Genomic DNA, 23,563 nt, shown 5'->3' on the forward strand with positions numbered 1-23,563 from the left:
ACAACCACATGGAACTGCCAACAATCGGAATGAGCTGAAAGCAGATCTCCTCCAGTAACATTTGGTTTTTTTCTTTGTGAGACTGTAAGCCTAGAAACCAGGCAAGCCAGCCTGGATTCCTGACCCACAGAACTGTGAGATAATAAATGTGTGTTGTTTTAAGCCTCTAAGTTTGCGACAAACTGTTAAAACAGCACTAGGAAACGAATGCATACCTTCAGCCAGTGTCACTGACTGCATGCTTCCAGGATCTCTGACCCTCTCCCTCCCACAGCTGATGAGCGTCCAGACTTAATTGTGTAATGCCTATTACAGGATGTGTTTGGGAGAAGTAAAGAAGGGGATAGAAAATCTGACAGTCCTTAAAACCCATAGCAGTCTAGCAGCAATGACAATTTTTTATATTCCTGCAACTGAAAAAATGACTGGCTGCAGCCTCTTGATTTCTTAAAACAAAACAAAACTTTGATGCTCCAAGCTTTCCCTTGCCTTGTACAATTTGCTTGCTAAGGACTGAGTTCCCTGCAGCCTCCTCTATGCCAGTTTGTCTGGAAGGAGACCCCCTTTTCAAAGCTTTCCTGTATTTTTCTCTGGGCTAGTTAGTATCCCTAAGATTGCCCTCTTTTCCCCACCGTTTAGGACACCTGGAAATGCAGAAATAGATTGTGAAGCAATTTAATAGTTGCCAGGAAGCTAAAACTCAGTTCTTTAAACACAAAATGTAAGCATTTCACAAGAAAATGTGAGGATTATCTTATTGCTAATTTCCTGCTGATAATATGAGGTGATACTAAAACCTCATTAAAGACATGGGAACTGGACAAAATCTCTTGACTGTTTGCACCTAAAAGATGATTTTTATAGGTACACCAAAAGATGTGTGAACCCAGAACACAAATGTGTGTCTGTAGCTTCCATATCTTAATTAAACCTCTGAAATTTAGGTACGAAGACACTAATAGGAAATATGGAAAAATGGAACATATTAATTGATAATGCTGAGGAGAAAGAGGCCAGGGGATCAGTCTTGCAAACAAAAGTCAGAAATAGGAGTGAAAAGAGCACATGACATTTTGATCCATTTTCCACTGTAGCATTCAGCGACTATACTTTGGCCACCCACATTGTGGAAGTCCTCACAAGGAGCTTTTATAGAAAATAAAGATGGAAAAATGAAGTAAGCCTACTTCCTCGCCTTTATAATTTAAGATTGTTCCCCAAAGTGTGTTATTGAATATCCTGCCCGGCAAAATTTCCAGTGACTCAAACTATGGGATTATTACCACTTCCTCTGGGAAGCTCTTTGTAGAATAAGAGCATTTATTATTAGGAATGCTTTTTTGGAGGTCAGCCAAATTTTTTCATTGTTTAACTGCATCCAAGATTTTGGCTATAATTTTCCTGACCGCCCCAAACAAGTGCTTTCTTTCAATACGTGTGGATAATACTTCCAGTTTCATCCAGATCTTGAACCAGGGTTGGTTTCAAGGAAACACTAGTTGAATGGCTATTTCTGGATGAATGGATGGATGTATAGATGAGTTATTCTCTAGGCTATGCATTTGATTCCCCAGTCTGCTCTTGGAAAGTCTTTGATAGGCAGAGGTTTTTTTGTGGCAAGAGAGGTGAGAAAAGGTGTTTGCAGGCCTGCCCACTGTCCTTCAGTGGGCATCCTGTTACGGGACATGATTTGGAACAGTGGCAATATATCGTTTCTCTAGGGCTGTCAGTGGAACAGATCACACACTGGGTAGCTTTAACAAGGGAAATTTATTGTCTTGTGGTTCTGGAGGCTGAAAGTCCAAGGTAAGGTCAGGGTTCCTTTCTTCTGAGGGTTGTGAGAATCTGTTCATGCCTCTCACCTGGCTTCTGGCGGCTTGCTGGCCATCGGTTGGCGTTCTTTGGCTTGTAGGTGCATTGTCTTATCTCCACTTTTCTCGTCCCATGGCATTCTCCTGTGTGCATGTCTTGTGTCCAAATCTCCCCTTTAAAGGGAACCAGTCATATTGGGTTAGAGGCCTACCCTACTTTAGTATAATCTCATTTTAATTTTACTAATTACCTCGGTAAGCCTCTTTCCAAATAAGATCACATTTTGGGGTACTGTGGGTTAGAACCTCAACAAATGGATGGGGTGAGGGGGCACCATTTAACTTATAACAGACAGGACCACTCTTGACACCTTCTTCTCTCTTAGTTGCCCATATCCAGTTACAAAACTCTAATTTACCTCCTAAATAGTTTTAGAATCCGTCCACTTTTCTCCATCCACTCCATCACTTCGCTAGTCCAAGTTGTCACAACACCTTGTCTTGATTACTTCAAATAGCGCTCCGATTTGTCTCTCTGCTTCCAGTTGTGCTGTGTTTCAATCTACTCCCCACACCCTAGACGAAGTGATATTTTTAAAAGACAAGTACGATCATGTCACCATCTCTTAAATCTCTTGATGTGCCTCTGTTGGCCCCACAAGCCAGCTCCTATCACCGACCTCATTTCCTATCCTGCACCTGCTCATTCTCTGTTTTCAGGTCATATTGGATCTTCTTTCCATTTTCTGTAACACACTAAACTCCAGTCTACCTCGGGGCCCTGGAGCATGCTGCTCCCCCATCTTCCTGACTTAGGTAGCCACTTCTTACCTTTTCAGTTTTAGATGTCACTTCCTTAGAGATGACTTTTCTATTCCCTACAACAGGTTGAATTGCCACAATCATATCCTTTCAGGGGATGTGGTAAGCCACCGTTCTAGCACCTAAACAATTTAATCAATTGATTTCCTAGTATTTGTCTAGTTTATCTGTCTGCCATAGATTGAATGTTTCTGTTTCCACAAATTCATATGATGTTGAAACCTAGCCCCTAATAGGATGGTATTTGGAGGTGGGGCCTTTCGGAGTCATTAGGTCATAAGGGTGGAGCCCTCGTGAATGGGATTAGTGCCCTCATAAAAGAGACTCCAGAGACCCCTCTGGTTCCTTCTGCCATGTGAGGGCACAGTAAGAAGATGGCCAACTATGAGGACAGGAATCAGTCTCTCATCAGACACCAAATCTGCTGGTGCCTTGATCTTGGACTTCCAGCCTGCAGACATGTGAGAAATAACCTCCTGTTGTTTATAAGCCACCTGGCCTATAGTCGTTTTGTTAGAGAGCCCGAATGGACACTTCATGAAACTCCTGGCTTCCTGAGGGGTACGGGCTGAATGTGCTGTTTTCACGCATCCGCACCACTCGCCATCCAACTTGGTGTGCAGAAGGAACCGACTCATTGTTCTTGAATAAGTGGGTGGATGAATGAATGAATGAAGGTATTTTCTTCCCATTTATGCATCTTAAATGACCTATTACTCCTCTAACTTCCATCACAGTGAAGTACTATTTCTACATTAAATGACTAATACGTTTCCATTCAGTCACAGAATGAGTCATCTGCATTGTTTGGTTAGCTAGAGAAAAGTGAAATCAGCATAAGATTAGCACCGCGTACACACTGATTAAATAGTTCTGTGATTGATTGCACATATGAATCCAAATCTTTCAACAGATAAATTTTTTGAATAGAGCCTGACAGTATTACCTAGTTAATTAATTGGCTAATTTAGTCATTCATCATGTATTTATTGATTCCCTATTATGTGTAGGCACTGTCCTAGGCAGTGAAGGGAGAATAGTGGCCAGAAGGCTGACCCTTGCTCTCATAGTGCTTATGCTCTGGTGAGTATGACAAACCACAAATGGATAAAAAGTAGAATGGCAGCTGGTGATAAGTGCTAGGAAATACATAACGAAGCAGCGAAAGAGGATGAAGAGAGTCAGTATGTATTATTCTCGATAGCAGTGGTCAGAGAGTGCCTCTCTGGGAAGGTGAGGTCCGAATAGAGTCCTAAGTCTAACCAAGGGATATTTAATGGGGGGAAGAAATAGACAAAGAAAACATCAGAGGTAGGAATACTTGAAGCAGTAAAAGTCTAGCGTGGCTGAGCAAGAGAAAGGGGAGTGGTAGGAGATGAGAGGCGATTTGAGGACCTGCTAACTTGGGACCTTGGAGTGCAGGTGAATGCCTAGATTTTTTTCTAAGTGTGGCAAGAAGCCAGTGGACGTATTGAGAAGGAGTTGACACATTTTTAGGTTCCTTTGGCTGCCGTGTGGCAGAGACTGTTAAGGAACAAGAGCAGGGGGAAGTCAACAGGCTGAAAGTGCTTTGCAGGTAAATATATGAGCGGTGAGAGTGGCTGTCAATCTTGTTGCAGGCTGCCAAGTCAGAAACCCTAGGCTAGTCCTTCTCAACAAACCCTGCTTTCCTGCATCACTCAAACTTCACCCCAAAATGCTGCCGACACCCCACTGTGGGAGTTCAGTCCAGGACTGCTGGAAACCACCCCCTCCTCAGCCTCTGGTCCTCCCAAATGGCTCAGTAACTTGCTCATTGCATCCCTGTCCCTCCTTCCCCATGTGCCCCACAGCCCCAGGTAGAGCAGTCCCCATAGCTATAGCAAACTTGGGGTAGCACTGGGGGAAGGGGGTTCTCCTCCCAGGACAAGTTTCCTGTGAATCTCATGAAACCAAAGTAAGACAAGGGGAAGGACAGGTTGGGTTAAAGGGATTTATTTCTCACAGTTTTCTTGGGTTCACTAGGCAGGCCCTTCACTGCCCATCCCCTCTGGCTGCAGTGCACGCTCCCCTCTACCTCTCTGCCCACCCCTTTCTGCAGAACGCCAAGGGCAGGTCCCTGGTGTCTGATGGGCACCAGACCAGTGAGGTGCCAGGAAAGGCTAGGAGGAGAGAATGGCCAACACCCCTTGCCTGGAGGCCCTACTGTGGTAAATACCCATTGCTATGTAAATGGGTAGAGCCTGGCAGTATTACCTAGGGGAAATTCTGGAAATTCTGGGGGAAACTTCCATTTACCACACACTTGGTCTCCATCATCCCCTCAGGCTGCGTGTGGGGTCCACAGGGAGGCCCCCGGGTGCCAGGAAGAGGAAAACCTGATAACCTGCTGTGCTGGGAGCTGGGGGCCGGGCAGGGGGCAGGTGGGGGGACTCACAGGGATGTCGCTTCATGCACCTGCTGTAGACTCAGTGTCCAGAAGAGAAGTAGCTCCAGAGCTATTGGTTGAATGGACACAGTAAGAAATGGTGAACTTATTTATGGTCAGGAACAGTCATAGGGGAATTTCAGGAGCTCATTGTGAAATAGGACGTGGTTGGGGAGGACAGACATTTTTCGGACTGCTCCCCACAGTTCTACCAACTACGTGCATTTTGAGTGACAATGGATTTGATCTTCCATAATCAACAGAATTCCCCTCACACCTCAAACTTCACCAACAATGAAAGAAACTAACCTTTAACTAGAAGATCTTTGAAAGAAATGTAAGAGAAACCTGGAGCTTGGTGAGAGCTGGGGACAGCCCAGTGGAGGGCGCTGACGGCCTCCCTCCCACCCCACCGCCGAGACGGAAGTTCCCGTCCCTCAGCAGAGGTCATTGCAGAAAGTTCTCCTCCGGCCTGTTCTTGACTGATTGCTAGAGAAGTTTCTTCCCACATAAGAAGGGCACAGAGTGCCGTGTGGCCCCTCAGAAATGACGGGGCCCTCTGACAGGTCCCTGATAGTTGATCATACAGCTCCCTCATCTGTTTATCTACTGCATGGGATTATTGGGTCAGGCAATGCAAATGATGGAAACTATGGTTCCTGAGCTGCTTCGCAAGAGGCAGAGGAAGTGGGGTAAAGCCTGAAGCACCCCCAGGAGGACTTGAGGCAGGAAGTGGGTGGGGGCCAGTGCAGCTGTGCAGAGCAAGGAAGTCCCCCGGGGTAGGGAGATGCTACAAATTCCAGTTAAAAAGATCCACTAAGAACTGGTTGATGTCCAGATTCTGTTATTCACAAACTAAACCAAACAATGAGGGCCAAGTATTGCAACCCTTCAAAACTCCAGTTTCCTTAGAACAAATAAATACCTCCTATTTTCCAAACAGCCTGTTGCTTTCAAGAGGATGCCTGAAGCAGAGATCTTTTTATTGGCCAGTGTGTGCATAGCCATTGCCCCTGTTGGCAAGGCTTGTTGAGTTGAAAATATTGAATTTTTTTGTAGTCGACCTGTGTCCTATCCAGGGATTTATAAAAAGGTACATTCGGAACTTTTGTCCCCCTCTCAGGAGGGTATCTCAGGAGTCAGCAGCTGCATAAACAGACACGGTTGTGTTAAGTGACATTGGGGATTGATGATATGTGCTTCACATGCATTTTTTAATCTTGTAAAATAGCCATAAGCAGGAGAAAAAATCGTGATGACGCATATACCTGCAGGAAACACGGGGCCCCAATATAACAAAAACAAGGTACTCTTGCGTAACCCAGGTCAGTGGCCTCCGTGGGAGGAGGGCATTTCAAAGATGTGGATGGGCAAGAATGCATTGTTATCGGTGCACATACAGGACAGTTGTAATCGACCATTAGAAAAGAAAAATTACTGCTCCATTGTTCCTTTATGCAGACACGAATCACTTACTAAAATTTAAGCAGCCGGCTGCCAGCCTGCTCAGAGCTACAGAGGAATGAGCTTCAGTAGCCCCAGGCACTCATTTGCATGAAGTGTCCATCCTGCGGCTGATCTAGGCAAAGTCGCTCAGCACACAGTTTGCACTAACCCGGCTCTCTTTAAAAATAGCTTCTCCTTAAACTTGTCCTTTGTTCTTTGTAGGCTTGGTGCTTTTTAGCTGTCGTCTCTTGACTTGAGAGTCTTGAGGGCAGGGACCCGTCGTACGTGCCTCCATATCGGAGCACTGTGATGTTACACTGTCATGGCTTATCTGGGAAACAAGTTCTCACTGAATGTCCCATTTAATACGAGGACCTATAATACAACAATACCCTCTGCTGAGTTCTTGCTGTCAAACTGCCAAAGACTAAACTAAACCATTGGCAGCATTGTGGGATTTTCTTTAGTATCACCTGTCCGCAAAGTATGGTAGAAATAATATCAAAAGCTATAAAAATTAGCATCTTCTTAAGCTAGGAATTCTAAAATGTATCCTAAGGAATAGGACAAGTCATGGATTTGTTTTAAGACTTACCTACAAAGAAATTCCGTTCTACATTGCTTATTTTATTAGAAAATTGAAACTAAACAGAATGCTCAGCACTAGGGGATTTGTAAAATAGAAGCATACATCTTTGCAAAGGAAAATTATACAGGTATTTAAACCTATATAAATGGGGACTATTTCTGTATTTGGAGAGAAAAAAAGAGAGCAAGTAATGAAATTTATAATATGACCCAAGTTTCCCCTTTAGAAAAAAAAAATACATGTGGGGCTTGAGGACTCGGCATAATGGTACCTATCTGTGTGGGTGATAGGAATGTGAGTTCTTCCCATTTTTATGAATCACTATCTTACATTATCTTATTACTCTAAAATGAATATATATTACTTAAGCAATGAGGAAAAACAAGTTTTTATTTGTGTGTTTAGTTTGTTTTAAGAGGACCGACATGAATACTTGACTACCAGTCGTCTTTCAGACACTAGCATCGGTCCAGACAAACATTTACGTCTCTGAATTCAGTCCAGACAGGTGCTGCCTCCTCCAATTGCTCAAAGGGCACTGTTTTGACTCTCTGAGATGCACCCCTCTGCAGAGTAACCTGGTCTCCTAGCTTCATATAACTTTATCCGAAGGCAAACAATTTGGAAGCACTGGACCTTGTTGCTGAAAGGTGTGAACTTAAATAAAAGCTGATCTGACTCAATCAAGGTTTACTTTTGTAGTGTGTGATAAGCAATCCACTAAATTATGCATTTTCATTCACTTTTTGTTCAAAGGTTGTCCCATCCAAGAATTTCTCAGCTTCTAAATAGACTTAATGGGTTAATATTCCCAAATTAAGGAAAAGTTTACTCTTTAATAGCTTGGTTTCTTTGTGCTCCAGGAACCAAGTCAAGATTAAGGGGATATATACACCCTCACGTACATATATATGTATATTTATGTCTACACCTGTATCTTTGTACATATCTATCTATCTATCTAGAACAGAAAGTCAATGCTCTCTGTTAATAAGCATCTTATATTGGAAACATTAATCTTGTGGGTATTATAAAGTTTTATCTTTAGCTAATTTTGCTTTGCAAATTCAAACAAATTTGGGGTATTCTTTTCCTTATCACTGAGAATGGGATTAAAGAGTGCAGAGCAGGCATGAAAGAAATATTTGTCATTGGCTGAGCATGTGAATCTGGTTAAATCATAAGGAAATCAATGATCCAAGATTTTGAAATAGGTGGCAAATATTTTAGATGATGCCAAACAAGTTTGAAATCTTTGCAAATAGCTTTTCAACCAATCTCCCTGCTTACTCCACAGTTTTGTTTGTCAGCTGGTTGAGATCAAACCATTTAATCCTATTATTCTCTTGAGCTTTTGCCCCGTAACTTTTTTATAAGCAGCAGTGCCTAGCACATCACCGTTCTGTTGTGTTACAGTCTTCCTAACATCCTGCATTGTTTTGGGTAATAAATGAGGTTGTCTAGCAAGTGCAGTAATCTATATGGCATAATCCAGCCTAATTGAAGAAGACATTAGCTCAATCAGGGGAAGGGACACTGCTGTGCATCTGAGCCCTGGAATCCAGTCCCGACTTCCCTGGGGCCTGGCCGTGCGATCCCGGCCAAGGCTCACAGTTTTCCCCAGTCTCCATTTCCTTTTCTAAAGACCATAGGGTCCTTCCTAGATGATCTTTCTGAAGGCTCCTTTCAGCTTTAAAACCTTTGCACCACAGTTACGTGGAAACTGACATTCGGAATAATATATCATCATTTTCCAAGGATTTGGGATATCAATCAAGGCCCAGAGTGACAGCAGCCTTCTGATGGATGACACGTCACTCGGTGTAAAACACACTTCATCCCGCCTCCCGGAGGCCAGGAGACAAAACCTGGACATCTACCTTTGGTTTCCTCAGCAGAACAGGCGGCTAAATGCACAAACTCACATACACTGAAACACACAGATTTTCAAAGGAGCATTTTCCCCAAATCACAGTTTCTCGAACCACCTAAATGGAGTCATAGGTTTTCTTCCAGCAATTTTTTTCTGCCCTTGTTTCTTTCAGTGTGTCGTTCATTCAGCACTCCCTGTGCTGCCGTGTTTGCCTGCGAAGTTCTCCTCCAATAACTCAGCCCTGTGATGCAGCTCCTGGGAGCAGCTTTTGCAGAATTAATAAACCATGATTTATGAAGTTACATAATAAATCAGTGGGTGACATACATTGTTATTCCCCTGGGTTGTGCACTGAGCATCCCCTACAACCTCTAGTTTATCTCTTTTAAGGCCATGGATCTTAGAGGGGGATCACTTTTAATTCAAACAGTTAGGAATTACAAGTTTACATTTTGATGAGTCTTGTCCCCTCCCCAGGTGATCTTTTCCCAAGTTCACTCTCATGTCTCTGAATTCCTGTGACTTGGTAAATGCTTTGACCATTAAATTATATCTTGTATTATATGTTCTCTGGCTTTACGTTTAGAAATAATATGTCTTCCCAATCAGTTATCATTTTGAGAATCACTGTTTTAGGGAGTGAAGCATCTTCTATTTCTCAGTCTAGTCAGTTTCTGCCAGTATTGGGCGTGCAGGAGCGTGAGTGAGTGAACACGCGGATCGGACTTGTCCGTTCAGGTCTGGGATCTGCTGACAGTCCCAGGTGTAAGTCCGTCTGGTGGTCCGGCCCCTGGATGGAAATCGGGAGCTTGGATTCTATTTCCTCTTATCTGTGACTTCCATCCTTCACTCAAGCTCTCATTTTCTCCACAAGTAGCTTGCGGGAAGTATCTCTGTCTAGACCAGTGATTCTCAGTCTTGGAGCACACTGGAATCAGGCAGACGTGGGCTTCCGCCTCCAGAAAGGCTGATTTTGTGGGTCTGGGCATTAGGATTTTAAACAACTCCTCAGATAATTCTATTGATCAGGGGAGACACAAAAGAACTTGTCTAAATTGTTTCAAAAGTAACGAGATGCTTGTAACCTAGTGTCATGCTCCCCACCACCCCACATACACTTTCTGCCAAGTTCTGCCGATTGACCTGTAGAGTCCATCCCTCCCTCCGCATTCCCTCTGGCGCTGTCTCGGATTTTGTTTTTGTAAACTTCCTGCTTTGTCTTCTTCTCATCCGATCCTCCTCCTGCCGTAGATGTGGGCTTCCTAAAAGACAAATATGAGGCTGTCCCTGTCTTGGCTGTAGAATTGCGTGCAGCTCCTTAGCACGTCCGGCAAGGCCCTGCATGACAACGTGTCCTGCCTGCCTCTGTAACCACCTTCTGCAACACACCCCCACTTGCACGTCTGTCTCCAATCTGATGCTCCTTGTCTCTGTACTTGTGCACATATTGTTCTGTCTGCACAGGAGGATTCCCTCCCCTCGTTCCACTGTTCATTCATTAATCACCGGCTCCTCATCCTTGAAACCTCAGCTAAGATGTGGCCTCTGTCAGGGAGTCTTTGGACGCATCTGAGCATGCGCAAGCTTTCCTCCTCTAGGCTAAGTGTGTATTTTACACATGCATCACTATCCTTCTCAGACTATGTTACAATAATTTATTTTCCCATCTAATGGTCGAGGGTAGAAGTTGTGTTTAACTCATGTTTTCTTAGCACATAGCATGGAAACTTGCGCAGAGCAAGAACTCAACGATGCTCCTTGAATTAATGTTTACAAAGAGTTTGGGATTCCTTAAATATAAGTTCAAATATAGTTGGCTTCAAAAAAGCATAAGAATCCACCCAATAGGAAGACACCTCAAATCAAGTGTTTTGCAAGATAGTTTTAAGTACATCTGGTAATATATATTATTAAGGAATTTGTAAAGTTAATTGGCTCCCTATTTCGCTTCTGCGTAAATCCTAGTTGTTAATTGAACAAATATTTATTGAGTTTATTCTGTGTGTTACAACATGGTTGCTATCCTCAAGGAGCTTTGTAAGAAGCAGGCAGATTAAAAAGTAACTGCAATTGTAGAGTGATCTAATGCTATGACAGAGGCAAGCATACACTTACCTCCAGGGTCAATTAACCTTGTCTTGGGGACATTCCTGGTAAAATGACTCAAATTTCATCCCTTTCTGTCCCACTCAAGAAAGCATAGTCAAATGAAAATTAACAAAAGGTATAGTTTATAGGGATAACTTGCATGTACGCAAAACCTCAAGTTTTGATACACTCAAAAACAAAGTTGATTTTTTTTAAGGTCATTCACAAGCCTTGATAGTTTAGCTGTTGAATTACCAAATTCATTCTATCTTCTCCCTCCAGTTCTTCTAGTTCATCAGCTTTCTGAAACAGGAATCTGTCAGGAAATTTATAAGACCTCTAATTTCAGACTAATTTCCTTTATCAGCACTGGATAATAACACAGTTCCTTTTATTTCCCTAAAACAACACAGGTGATTGGTGAACCAAGATGTGGGGATAATGTGATACATATACTCAAATACAAATGAAGACAACTACATTACTCAGAACATGACAGATACAAAAGAGCAAAGGTCATTACGTTGAAGTAAATTCACTGCGTCTGTAAGGTGGGTTAGTTGTGTCATGAGCGCCATTAATCTCACAGGGCAGGTTGGACACGCAGGCACTGAGCGAACACGTTTTACAGGAGCACTAGATCCTAGCTGTGTCTAAAAAGTCCTCACATCATAGAGGTAAAAAAATCTAGTTAAAAAAAAAAGACAGAGTCTATCTACTAGTGAGATAGCACAGTCATCTTAGAACTCAGACGTAAGATGTGAGACTCATGGAGTGTCAGAAACTCAGTCCCATACACTGATGTTTTTTGAGCTCTCATTGCTGTTCACATTCACAAGAGAAGCTCCTAAGGAAGAGTGTAAGTAATCAAGAGCTAATCTTTTAGAAACCAGCATGTAATGGGGCTCAGTGTAGTTAAGGTCCTGCCTTGATTCCTGATCGAGATTTTCTAAAATTCCTTAGCCTATATAGGTCATGTTTCCTGGAGCCAGTTGGAGCTGTTTTGGACATTACTCATTGCATGTGGCTGCCAGAAAGTTTAACACTCATTTCTAACCACTAGATAATGACTACCAGACCATCATTGTACTCATTAATCAAACAAAACCTAAAGAACTATTGCTGTCAGGTGTTTAATTGCCCCCTTAGTGCTATCTGACCCCATCGTAAGTATTTCATTAGGCTGAAGGCACTAGAGTTCTTTGTATGCCACAACCCTCTGCAGCACAGAAAAATACACTGTGATTTATTAGTCATTTGGTTTGTAGCACCGACTGTTAAAAAGAACATCTATAAATATTTTTCCTATGCTTATCTTGGACCACCTCAAGCGCAGATTAAATGATTTCTCTTCACCAAAAATATTCCGAAAATAAAATGTTATTTCATTTTTAGAGAGTAAGAAGTCAGTTTCTTTTTTTTTTACAATGACAAGTGTAACATGTTCCTCATGGAAATAGGATGTAATTTCCTTGAGAAAAAGGATCATTTCTTTTCAATTTCCTATTAGAAATAAAGAAAATGTATAGATGTACATAACAGAAAAGTCCAGGGGTAGGGCTGGCTTTAGATGGGTCTTGATATAGTGGTTCAAATGCTATCATTAAGAACCTAGGGCCTCTCTCTCTCTCTCTCTCTGCCCTTCCCTTCCATGTATCATCCGTAGGCTTTACTTGATACGCTTATTCTTACCTAATGTCCAAGGCCAGCAGGCAGGCTGGATGGGCTGAAGCCCTACCTAACCCACAAGGCTGAGAAGACAGATTTCTTACAGGAAATATGGAATAATTATTCCCAAGGAAGGGAACAATAATTCCATATTCCTCCCAAGGAAGGGCAGCTGTTTGTTGACCATTTCTTTTATTCCTTAACCCCATTTGTTTTCTTATTAAAAATACTTGATGAATTTTGGGGGGAACATAGGTGAGCCTAGCAGGGCCTGATGTTTCTGTTGTAGATCGAAAGGATGAGGCTGTGATTGGACTTCAGCAGTATATAATCCTGAAACAGATTTTTTTACTTGAAGTTTATTGTTTGAGATTCTTCACTGCTTTTTTGTGTCTCCCTCCCCGGCCTTCCCTCTCTCAGTGCAGGGAGCCCTGACTGGCATGGTTGTCACGTGCTGTCCTGAGGGCAGCATTCTATGTGAGCCATAACCTTGTAATCAGACCTGTAGAGTGTGTTGAATTATCTTTTAGGGGGAAAGTTGTTTCAGCAACTACTTACATACAACCAAAATAATACTGAATTAGTCATGTAGACCCAATTCAAAGTTTACTTTTGGAGTTGAGTTAAAGTCACTGTCACCTCACAGAAACCTTAAAAGCCAGGTCCTGGTTTTAGAAAGAAGAATGAGGTATTGCTTTCCCCTTTCTGGCAAAATGCATTTTGTCCCTCTTCTGGCACAGCAGTGCAATGCTTCACCCTGAGCACCTTGATCTCCCTGAGACAGTCAGGAGGGATGGGCAGTGAAGGGGTCGAAAGGTCTTTTACGACAGGCCACATCCATTTCTGCTCAGTGACAGCTTTAGCTCTGAGCATCATTAACTGCCAGCAATGAATGATCTTCCATTTCCTTCATTTACTTAGTACCTGCATTGTGCCAGGCCTGCCCTAAATTTGGGCATGTGATGTTAGGCAAAAGCAAACAGGGCCCTGGCTCCCATGGACCTCAAAGTCAAGTGCACAAAAGAGACATTAATTAAACAACCAGACTCCCCATGTAATGCAGTGCGGTAAGTGCTAAGAAAGTGGGCACTTGGTTCAATAAGAAAACCACTGGAAAATTGGACCTTAATAAAAAGGCCAGCTGAGGCTTCTGGGAGAAGTGAGGATGGTGCCAAGACTTGGATGCCAGGGTCCCAAACCAAAACGTCCAGTAGAAAGTGGAAATAGAAATCTAGGCAATACAGGCCCCACCTCCTTCTTTGTCTCTACTCTCAGACACTTCGGTTTTATTATCTGGGTAATAGCAGCAAAAGATTCTAAAGAGTCGTTATAAAATTGCGGACTTCCCTCCATATTTAGAGCCGGAGACATTCTTTACCCCAGTGTGCTTCCTGCAACAGCAGCAAGACCATAAAAATGTAACGGATGACATGCAAGCATGTGATGCAGAGGTTGCCCTCAGCTACTGCATTGCTGCGTTTGCTTTAGATGGGGTCCAAACTGCCCGGTTTGTTTTAGGGCAATCTTGGTCCGTGAACACCTGGATGCCGTGGGGAGCCAGTGGTTTCTGCAGCACCCAGGTGCACTTCTGCTAAATAAGCCTTAGTTCCCTGGGCTCCACTCACACAGGACCTGCTGTAAAGGTCAGGGCTCCTATGTAGCCTTCCGCCCCTGCAGCCCACAGTGATCCGACAGTGCCGTGGCGTAGTGCAGTAATGCCCAAGATAGTTCTGTGCTTTGCTGTTTCATTGGTTCTTCATTATCATTCAGGTTGAGTTTGTTTAAGGAAACCCTGTGTCTATGGCTGAGGTCAACAGTACAGTGAGAACAGCAGCAAATGGACCGTTAGGACCTGAGGACACACGGAGCTCATGTTGCCGGTGTGTTATCCTTCCTTTTGTACCCAGCTCCCCGCTGCCCTGCCCGGGCAGCAGAGGCCAGCAGGGACCACTCTTTCCAAAGCGCGCCTTTAAAGGATTGAGCAGAACCTATAGCATCAACCTGAAATAGAAAAGGGCGTAGAACTAGAGCCTCCAACCTAGGGGGGAACATGGGAGGTTTAGATGTGTCGCTAGAGGGCAGTGTTTCTGAAGGTCATTCTGCAGGCTGTGTTCGGTATTATAATTGCTGTTTTGTTGCAAAGTCAGAGTAATAAATAACAGCTAATATTTATCAAGGTCTTATTACCCACCAAACAAGGTGGCAAATGTTATGTGCAACATGGTAAGACGGGCAAAATAATTATCCTCTCTTTACAGTTGAGGTTGTGGAGGTTTAAAATAACAGTAAGGAGTCAGGAACCTTGCTAAGCATTTTTTTTTCCATATACTATATGAGTAGCTCCCAGCGGACCTACACCGTCGGTGTTAGCTCCATTGTCAGTTTAAAAATGAGGAAACAGCGAGAAAAAGATGTTAGGTGGCTTGCTCAAGGTCAAGCTAGGATGCTGAGGAACTGGGACCTTCACCAGGTTGGTCTGACTCCAGAGCCTACACTCTTAAATGCTCCTTCCTCCCTTTTGCCTAGAAAAGAAAAGGGCTAAACATACACTTTTTTTTCTGCCCTGCCTGGACCTGAGAAACCGTTAGAGCATGAATCTAAACTCCCTGTGCAAGTTCCTTTCAGTGATGGCAGTGAGAAGAGGAACGCATTCTCATCAGGAGAACGCTGTGAACCTAAAAGTTAACCCATGACATCTCTTGAAGATTCAAGTCAATTTCCCCTGAATTTGTAAATAAAACCCTCCATTCTTTAATAGAAAGGCTTTTTAAATCGCATCCTCTCCATGCAAGTCGGAAGCAGTGACTTCTCTCTCATTTCAAATATGAAATTGACAAGAAGTCTGTGCCCGCTGTCCCTGTCCAAGTTTGTAGCCCAAATCAAATTCCCCAGAAATGGACACTGAATAACTGCTGCTTCCATCTTGATAACACTTCTAAAGACACCCGATCCTCTGAGAAGGCATTTTTGGCCAGTATTCTTTGAAGTTATTCAGCATGACGGGCAGCCACACAGCCCATGGATTCTGGAGTTTGTTTTGATTTTTGTTTTTGTTTTTGGTGTCTACAAGCTGCAGGGGCGTGTGCTGACATTGTGTTCACTCATGGGGAACACCCACAGAGTGATGCATTCACGGCAAGACAAGTTGTCCCCACAACACAGTGGTGAAGGTACCATTTATCGCTTAAGATCTTGGAGAAGAGGATTGCGAGTGGTTGGGAAGGCAACCGGAGACATTCACCCACTTTGACCCAGGCGTTATTTTAATAGAAACACATGTTCCAAATATCATTCTTATTTAATTAAAATGTGTCTGGAAGTTTGATTCGCCGCAGGCACCACTTTCTTCCAGATGGCTGTGGAGGAAGCAAAGAAACTAAAGTCCAAGAAATCATTTTAAAAGCTAGTCTCTGCCTGTACCTAATCCGAGATAGCTGGCAGCTTCCAGGTTGCATAACCAAGGAGCTCTCACAGGCTGCCAGGTGAGAATGATGGCCGACGCAATCGAGTAAACCAGATGGCAAGGGGGTCACACAAAGCCTCTTGCCGTTCTCTTAAAATGACACTCCCTGATGTAGCCTTCTCCCAGTCCTCGAACCAAAGGAGAATGTTTTAGGAAAGAGTCAAGTTCTGGGCATCTGTTACTTCTTGGATTCCTATGGGTGACACTTTCACAGTTCTATAAATCTAGTTCATTATTTTTGATCCAGCATAAGAATAAACTTAGAAGGGATGCTTCACTTAAAAATGTATGTTAGTAGCTGCAGTGAGGGAGGTAAGGTGTTGGAAGTTCTGAGATGAGGGAGGGCCCTTGCTTTTCACTGGACTGTCTGGGGGAGACACGTTGGTGGCCTCTGAATGCTTGTTTGAAAGAGTGGAGGGACTGATAACTCTACGTATGTCTTGTTCTTCTGCCAGGATAAGCCCTGTATTTCTTTCTTTTTAGCAGACAGCAAATGTTTTTAAACCTTATCCACATCACTTCATAAGATGATCGAATCAAAAAAGGAAGCTTTAGTCAAGGGGTGAGATTATGCTCTTCCAACATAAACATGATAGAAATGTAATTTTGAGTCCAAAGTCAGTCCCCACTGAGCTTGCTCTCCAGTAACTTTGGACACAGGGCCTCTGGGTCATTCTAATATGGACAACCAGGAAAAATACATAACAAAAAGGTTCCCATGTGCGGGGTCCCTAAAAACTGAACTATTCGTAGAGTAGCTGTGGGCCAGCCAACAGATGTTCATTGCAGGCGAAGGTTTTTCTTCCCGCAGAGGAGTAATTCACAGGTGAGTGTGTGTATCTCAGTGTGGTAGGGACTGAGTAATTTTATGGGCATAAAGCCTTAGAATAAAATACTGATTTTTTTTTTTTTTGGTTATCATCAGAAGACCATGACAAATAAATAGTGCTGGGTGAGAGCCAGAAAAGGTTTGTGTGTTTTTTTAAAAGTATTTTATCTGTTAAATTTGTCTTCTCCTTCTCTTCAATAAATTCTGACAAGTGAATCTGTGGCTAAAATCTAGACCTTTTAACCACCTTCAGGACCCTTCACCTCACAGTTCTGGCCTCACCTCTTGCTCTGCTATCTGCCCTTACTTCCTATTGTCCCCTCCAACGAACTCCCCCAAATACAACGAGATTCTCTGTCCCCTGCCCCAGATGTATGCTTCCCGCCTATTGACAGCTATGGATCCACCGTGGAAAAGCATCACAGAATCTCTTAAAGCCTTCTCAGGCTCCCCAAAGGGCTCTCCTGCAAATAATGGGAAGGGACAGGTTTCAAAGGCTAGCCCCCAACTCTCTTTCCACGTGCAGCCTCGTACACTACGCCTAGTTCATTGCTTCTAGACAGTGTAAGAGTACATTTGCATGTTTGAAAAAGCCTGGTGAGTCATCCTGACTTGGCAAAATGTAATCTGTATTTTTATAAAATAATTGTATACACTTAGTGAAACATTCCAGCCATACAGAAGACTGTACCATGGGAAAGTACACATTAAGTAATAATTTGAAATTAAAATGAAAGATTCTAACTTGTAACGTTTCTGGTGATGATCTTTAGAACCTCAATCGTATGCAAACACCTTAAATTCTGGATTAAAAAATCTCAGCAGCATCCCTTATCTCATTGATAAAGGGGAATTTACTACACCATCTCTTCGGCTCACCCACAGTTTTGATGGTTACCAGTACTTTTGATTCCTCTGCTGGTTAATTTCTAACCCTAAGTGATGCATAGAAACCTCTCTTCCCTGATGCGCCAGCTCTCTCGACTCTGTTTAAGACGTGGCTGTTTTCCATCCACATACTTCTCTCCACCTACTCATTACCTTTCTTCCACTAGTTTCTGGAAGCTGCCTTCTTTTCTGTGTTCAGACAGGCCAGACCAGGCAGCGAGTCACTCTAATGTTTTTTCTTGCTCTACATTTTGGGTGATTTCCATAAGGGCATCTGGCATCAACTTCTACTGAATTTTTCATTTTGGAAACCCTATTTTTTTTAATTACCAAGAAATGTCTTTTTCAATGATTGCTTTTTTTTTCATAGCAGCCTATAGTTTGTTTTATGGTTTCAATATCTTCTCACATTTCTCTGAGGATATGAACAAGAAATTGTAAAGCTCTGTTCCTTCCCCTGAATCATATGATTTCTTCAGAGTTAGTTTTTCTACTTATTGATCTGGGTTCTTTTCATTTGTGCAAATTTATTCTTTCAAACATCTGCTGTTTCTTTTTTTGCCTGATCGTATTTGTAAATGAAGGTTGGGGTGGTTTGTATAGTTTTGCTAATACTCAGTGTTGGGGAGACTAGTAAGGCAGAGTTCTCATACACTGGTACGGACTTCCTGGGGGAAGTTTAACAGTATGTATCAGCAATCTTCAAGTTGTCATTAGCACATGGTCCTACTTCTAGGAATCCACCTTTGGGAAATGGCCAGATTATGCACAAATACATTCACATAAATCTGAATGAACAGAGGACAGCTTAAACACATCTGGTAGAATACTATGCAGTGTTAAAGCTGATGCTTAAGATGAAGTTTTAAACATGTAGATACATTATGTAGACATGTATATGTACTCAAATAGATATACCATGTTTATTTTCCTGTTTATCATTTCAAAATTACCTGCATGGAAATATAATGCAATTTAAACTACAAAAGTCATTTAGGAACAGGAGAACCAGATGGACAAGGGCAGGTGTAACAAGGCAACTGGCCACCCATTGCTCCCCTTCATGAGTTCTCCGAACCCCTTACTTCTGGTTTCTGCAAGAGGTGCCCTGGTTTCTGCCATTGGCTTGTTCTGGCAGGACTGACTGGCTGACTGTCTGGGAGGACTGACTGACTGACTGACTGACTGACTGAGTAAGCTGGGTGTGGTTTCATTCTCAACTCCCAGTCCAGTGCTCTCAGCTGTGTCATTGTGTCTGTGGCGTGTCTGTGTTCGTGTGTGTCCGCGTGCCTGTGCATGCAGTGGGATTCCTCTGTCCCCTCCTGTTTGGCTTAACTTTTCCCCCAATTGTGTCTCACTGGCATTGTTCTGGGGACCCCAAGTCTCAGCTGTGGCCCTGGTACCTTCCTTGAGGGCATGGTTCACCTGCTCCTTTCTTCAGGGCCTTCCCTCTGTTACCACACTGCCTGGGGGAAGCCTGGCAGCTGGCAAAACCTAGGTTAGGGGAAAGAGTTGATAAAGTTGGAACAGAAAGAGGATCTTTTAAGTCAGGCCCAAATTTCCTGTAGACAGTGAAAATTCACTGAAGGTTGTTTATGTAGGATTAATGGGATTAATTGGGCAGTTTTAGGAAAGTTGATTGGCTAGCAGTATATAAAATGACTACATAGAGAATGAAGAGGGGAAGAAAAAGTAAGGTACTGTTCTGGCAATCCAGATGTGAAGCCATAAGTGCCTGAACAAAATGGAAAGGTATGTCAGTTAGAAAGGAACGAGCAGGGAAAGAAGAGAGATTGAGAAAAACTACGAGAACTTGGTAACACATGAATTGAAAACTATCCCAGGGTATTTAAAAATCCTTTTCTGACACATTGCTGTTCATTGCAACATTCTTCACAATGACTAAAAGACAGAAGAAACTGAACATTCTATCAACGGATGACTGAATAAAGAAAATGTGGTATATCCATACAATGGAATATTACTCAACCTTAAAAAAGGAAATTCTGTCTCATGCCACAACATGGATGAACTTTGAAAACATTAATGGTAAGTGAAATAAGCCAGTCACAAAAGGATAAATACTGCATGATTTACTTACATGAAGTATTTAAAGTAGCCAAACACTTTAGAAATGCAAGCTAGAATTGTGGTTAACAAGAGCTAGGGAGGAGGGAAGGGAGTTATTCATTGGGTATAGTTTCAGTTTTGCAAGACAGAAAAGTTTCTAGAGATCTGTTGCACAACAAGTGTTAGATAGTAAACACTAGTATTCAGTACATTTAAAAATGTTTAAGGTAAAATTTAAATAAATTTTTTGTCTTTTATTTTCAAAAAATGGCTTAGATAGTACATTTTGTAATGTGCTTTTTTTTTTTTTAACAAAATCAAAAGACTGCATTCTGAAACAGTTCATATTTACCAAAGCAGGATTCAAATAACATTGCAAACATCTAGTACTCATCATTCCTAAAAGTAAACATTACTAATAGAATGGAAGACTTTAGTCATATCCCAGAGTTTTAAAATTTTTCTTTATTCAACAATCTTGAATGCTTACTGTTTTCAGGGCTTCTTGCTAGGAATTGCAGATGCAGCAGTTATGTCCACCCTCCCCTTTCAGGAGACTTGGTGGCATGAAGAAGGGTCACTTTCTCGACAGATAGAAGGATGATTGTTTTGGAAGGTGATGATGCAATTTTTTAATGTTAATAAATATTTATTTTAACATAGTTAACATACAATATTATATTAGGTCCAGGTATACAACATAGTGATTCAACAGTTATATATATAAAATGTCCACCATAATAAGTTTAGTTAACATCTGTCACCATAAAACATATTATAATATTATTGACTATATTCCCTCTACTATACTTTCATCCCCATCATTAATCTATTTTGTAATTGGAAGTTTGTACCTCTTTATCCCCTTTACCTATTTCACCCATCACCCCACCCCTCCCCTATGGCAACCACAAGTCTGTTCTCTGTATTCATGAGTCTATTTTTGTTTTGTTTGCTTGATTGTTTTATTTTTTTGGACTCCATATATAAATGACATCCTATGGAATTTGCCTTTGTCTGACTTCCTTATTAGTGATGCATTTTGCAGTGGACAATGCTGTACTGCAGGTGACAACTTAAATGTCCATATTTAGCTGCACCTCTAGAAATAACTCCAGGAAATCTATAAAATGTAGAGCTAATACACATCCCCTGTAAAAAAAATTCATTGCATAATTACAAAGTGTAAGGGATTTTGCCTCAAATATTTAATGAGCTGCTACTCTGTGTCACGCACTGTGGGGCATGTTGTTTCCTCAGTGAGTTGAGTAAGAGGTGAGACAATTACATAGTTTGACAAGAGTAATGGCAAGGTGCTAGGGCTGAAGTGACACCCAACAAAGGACCCGGATTTACCCTGTGGTGCAGGAAGATGTCCTGAAGAAAATGACATATACCCTGAGATGGGATAAAGCATACAGAAAATAGTGATTCAGTTCTGGCCCTTGAGGTTCTTCTGGCATACCAGGGGATCCGATGCAAGAAAAAAACCCAACAGTAGGTGAAAAAATATTTTTATGCACAAATGAGAAGAATACGGAAAAGCAGTTAATTAGACCTCATAGGGTGGAGAGCAGGGAAATGAATCTTTCATAAGCCCATAAATAGATAAAGGTCACTTTAGGCGGAAAGAACAGCAAGAGCAAAGGCGAAACATGTAAAGTATCTGAGGAATTTCATGGGTCCCTCCCTTCCAGCGTGTGCTCACGTAACTCTACCCATTGCATCCTGTAATCTCTTATTAGGAAAAAAAGATGTGATAAGCCTTGAAACATAGAATTCTCCTCCAATAATGATGTAACTATTATAATAGTACAGCTATGTAATAATACATGAAATAATACATATAAAATTACTTTTAAGCAATACAGTACTCAAGTAGTTCTTCTTTGGTCACTGCTGTAGAAATGATAGTCGACACAATTATTGAAATGATCTTACGCATGGAATCGTGTCAGATCTTTTCTGAAATCCTAAGTAATGCCTTTTAGGTCTTTTTCTCTGCTCTTCAAGATCTGGGTTCTTTTTAGAAACATTGGTTATCTCTGTCCCTATGGTGTGCTTGCCTAAGTATCCTGGGATCTGACACTAACCTTGTTTGTGCGTTCTGGAAGAAATACTAATGCCCACAGTGGTACTACAGGGAGGTCAGTTCTGGCTCAACAGATAGAAGAACTTCCTAAGTTCCCCACAAAAGACTGAGAAAAATGTGTTTACATAAACTTTGTTTACAGGGTTTTACATAAAACTAAATTCATTTGGTATGTAAGATAGTCCTTTAATCTGTGATCGTGTATCTTTTCAATTTTTTTGGTCTAGACTGTCCCTTGTTTTATGAATTACACTTTTAGTGAATTATAGTAGTTTTCTTCAATGCCTTTAATTGGAAATATTCCAATATACTAGAAACACATTATTTAAAATTGTATAAGCCCAGATTTCCATAAAGCCTGAACCCCAGTTTCCCTAGCTCCTAAACTCTGTTCCAACTGCCAAATTATGTCAGATTTTCAAGTTGTTTACCTCGGCAAAAGATAAAAAGAAGTTCACTTGAACAATATTAGAGAATTGTTTTCATATGTTAATGTTAACTTTCTGCTTTACTTGGATATTGCATGTTTCCTAAGAGGACCCTGAGGGAATGAACTGACAAAATAGAATGAATTAGGAGACCTAGAATCAAATTCCCAGCTGTGCAACTAACTAGAAGCATTTGTTTATTCTGGTTCTCAGTTTTATACTGTGAAAAACAAGGGAATGAGCAATTAGTAAGATCCATTTCAGTAATAAAACTAAATTTAAAAATGCATATATATCTAGAAAAAGTATATATATGTGTGTGTGTAGATGTAGGTGTATACATGTACATGTATAAATTTATGTACATATACACACATATACCTATATATACTTACATACATGTATATACAAAATTGAATTTTGTGGAAAATTTACTGTTTTTGCTAATAATAGATGTCTTTACATCTTTTTTTGAAATTGAAAAATTTATGGAGGGTGGACATTTAAAAGGAATGAGTTTATTTGAAAAAAAAAACCCCAAATATAGGACATTTAAGGAACATGTAAGAATATTGCCAATATTTGAAAGGTGAAAAGAAATTGGACTATAAACTATGCTTGGAAATTTTTTATGAGCACCAATTTGATGATGGGCTAATAAGCATTTACGTTTGCTGATCTTGTAGTTAGCTGCCTAATTACTCAATTTGTGCATGTAAATGCAATCGTTTGCGTGTAAATGCATGCAGGTGCAAATTTGCATGAGTAGTATTAGGGCTTCATTTGAAACTTAATCATGATCCTTCATTTCTCTGTATTGAAACATCAAAAACGCAGTTTTCAAAAATGGTTCCTGAAACAAAAAGTAAAATTTATACAGGCAAGATCATATTTTTAATTTGATTGCCTTCCCTAGATTTCTGTTTCCAGATCTTTATTTTTATTTGCTTTTTCCAGTAAAGCTATTGTCTTGCAATCAGGTTCCTAACGAACTGACAGAGTTTGAAAAAATAATTCAATATGTTGGGTGGGAAAGGACTCGGTTGGGTGTCACAGGGATGTCAGATACAGTGAGACAAGAGACCAAAG

General features: G+C 41.5%; 1 long non-coding RNA gene across 1 annotated transcript; it reads right to left on the reverse strand.

Annotated features, from left to right (window-relative positions):
• Window positions 1–1,760: 1,760 nt before the first annotated feature.
• LOC140844027 (uncharacterized) lies at window positions 1,761–5,103 on the reverse strand. Its single transcript, XR_012122182.1, has 3 exons — window positions 5,050–5,103; window positions 2,231–2,387; window positions 1,761–1,985 (listed from the first exon to the last, which is right to left on the reverse strand). It is a non-coding gene; the product is annotated as an uncharacterized lncRNA (long non-coding RNA).
• Between the last annotated feature and the right edge of the window lie 18,460 nt (window positions 5,104–23,563).

The sequence above is a fragment of the Manis javanica genome, chromosome 1 (assembly GCF_040802235.1).
Source record: "Manis javanica isolate MJ-LG chromosome 1, MJ_LKY, whole genome shotgun sequence".
Classification (NCBI taxonomy): Eukaryota; Metazoa; Chordata; class Mammalia; order Pholidota; family Manidae; genus Manis; species Manis javanica.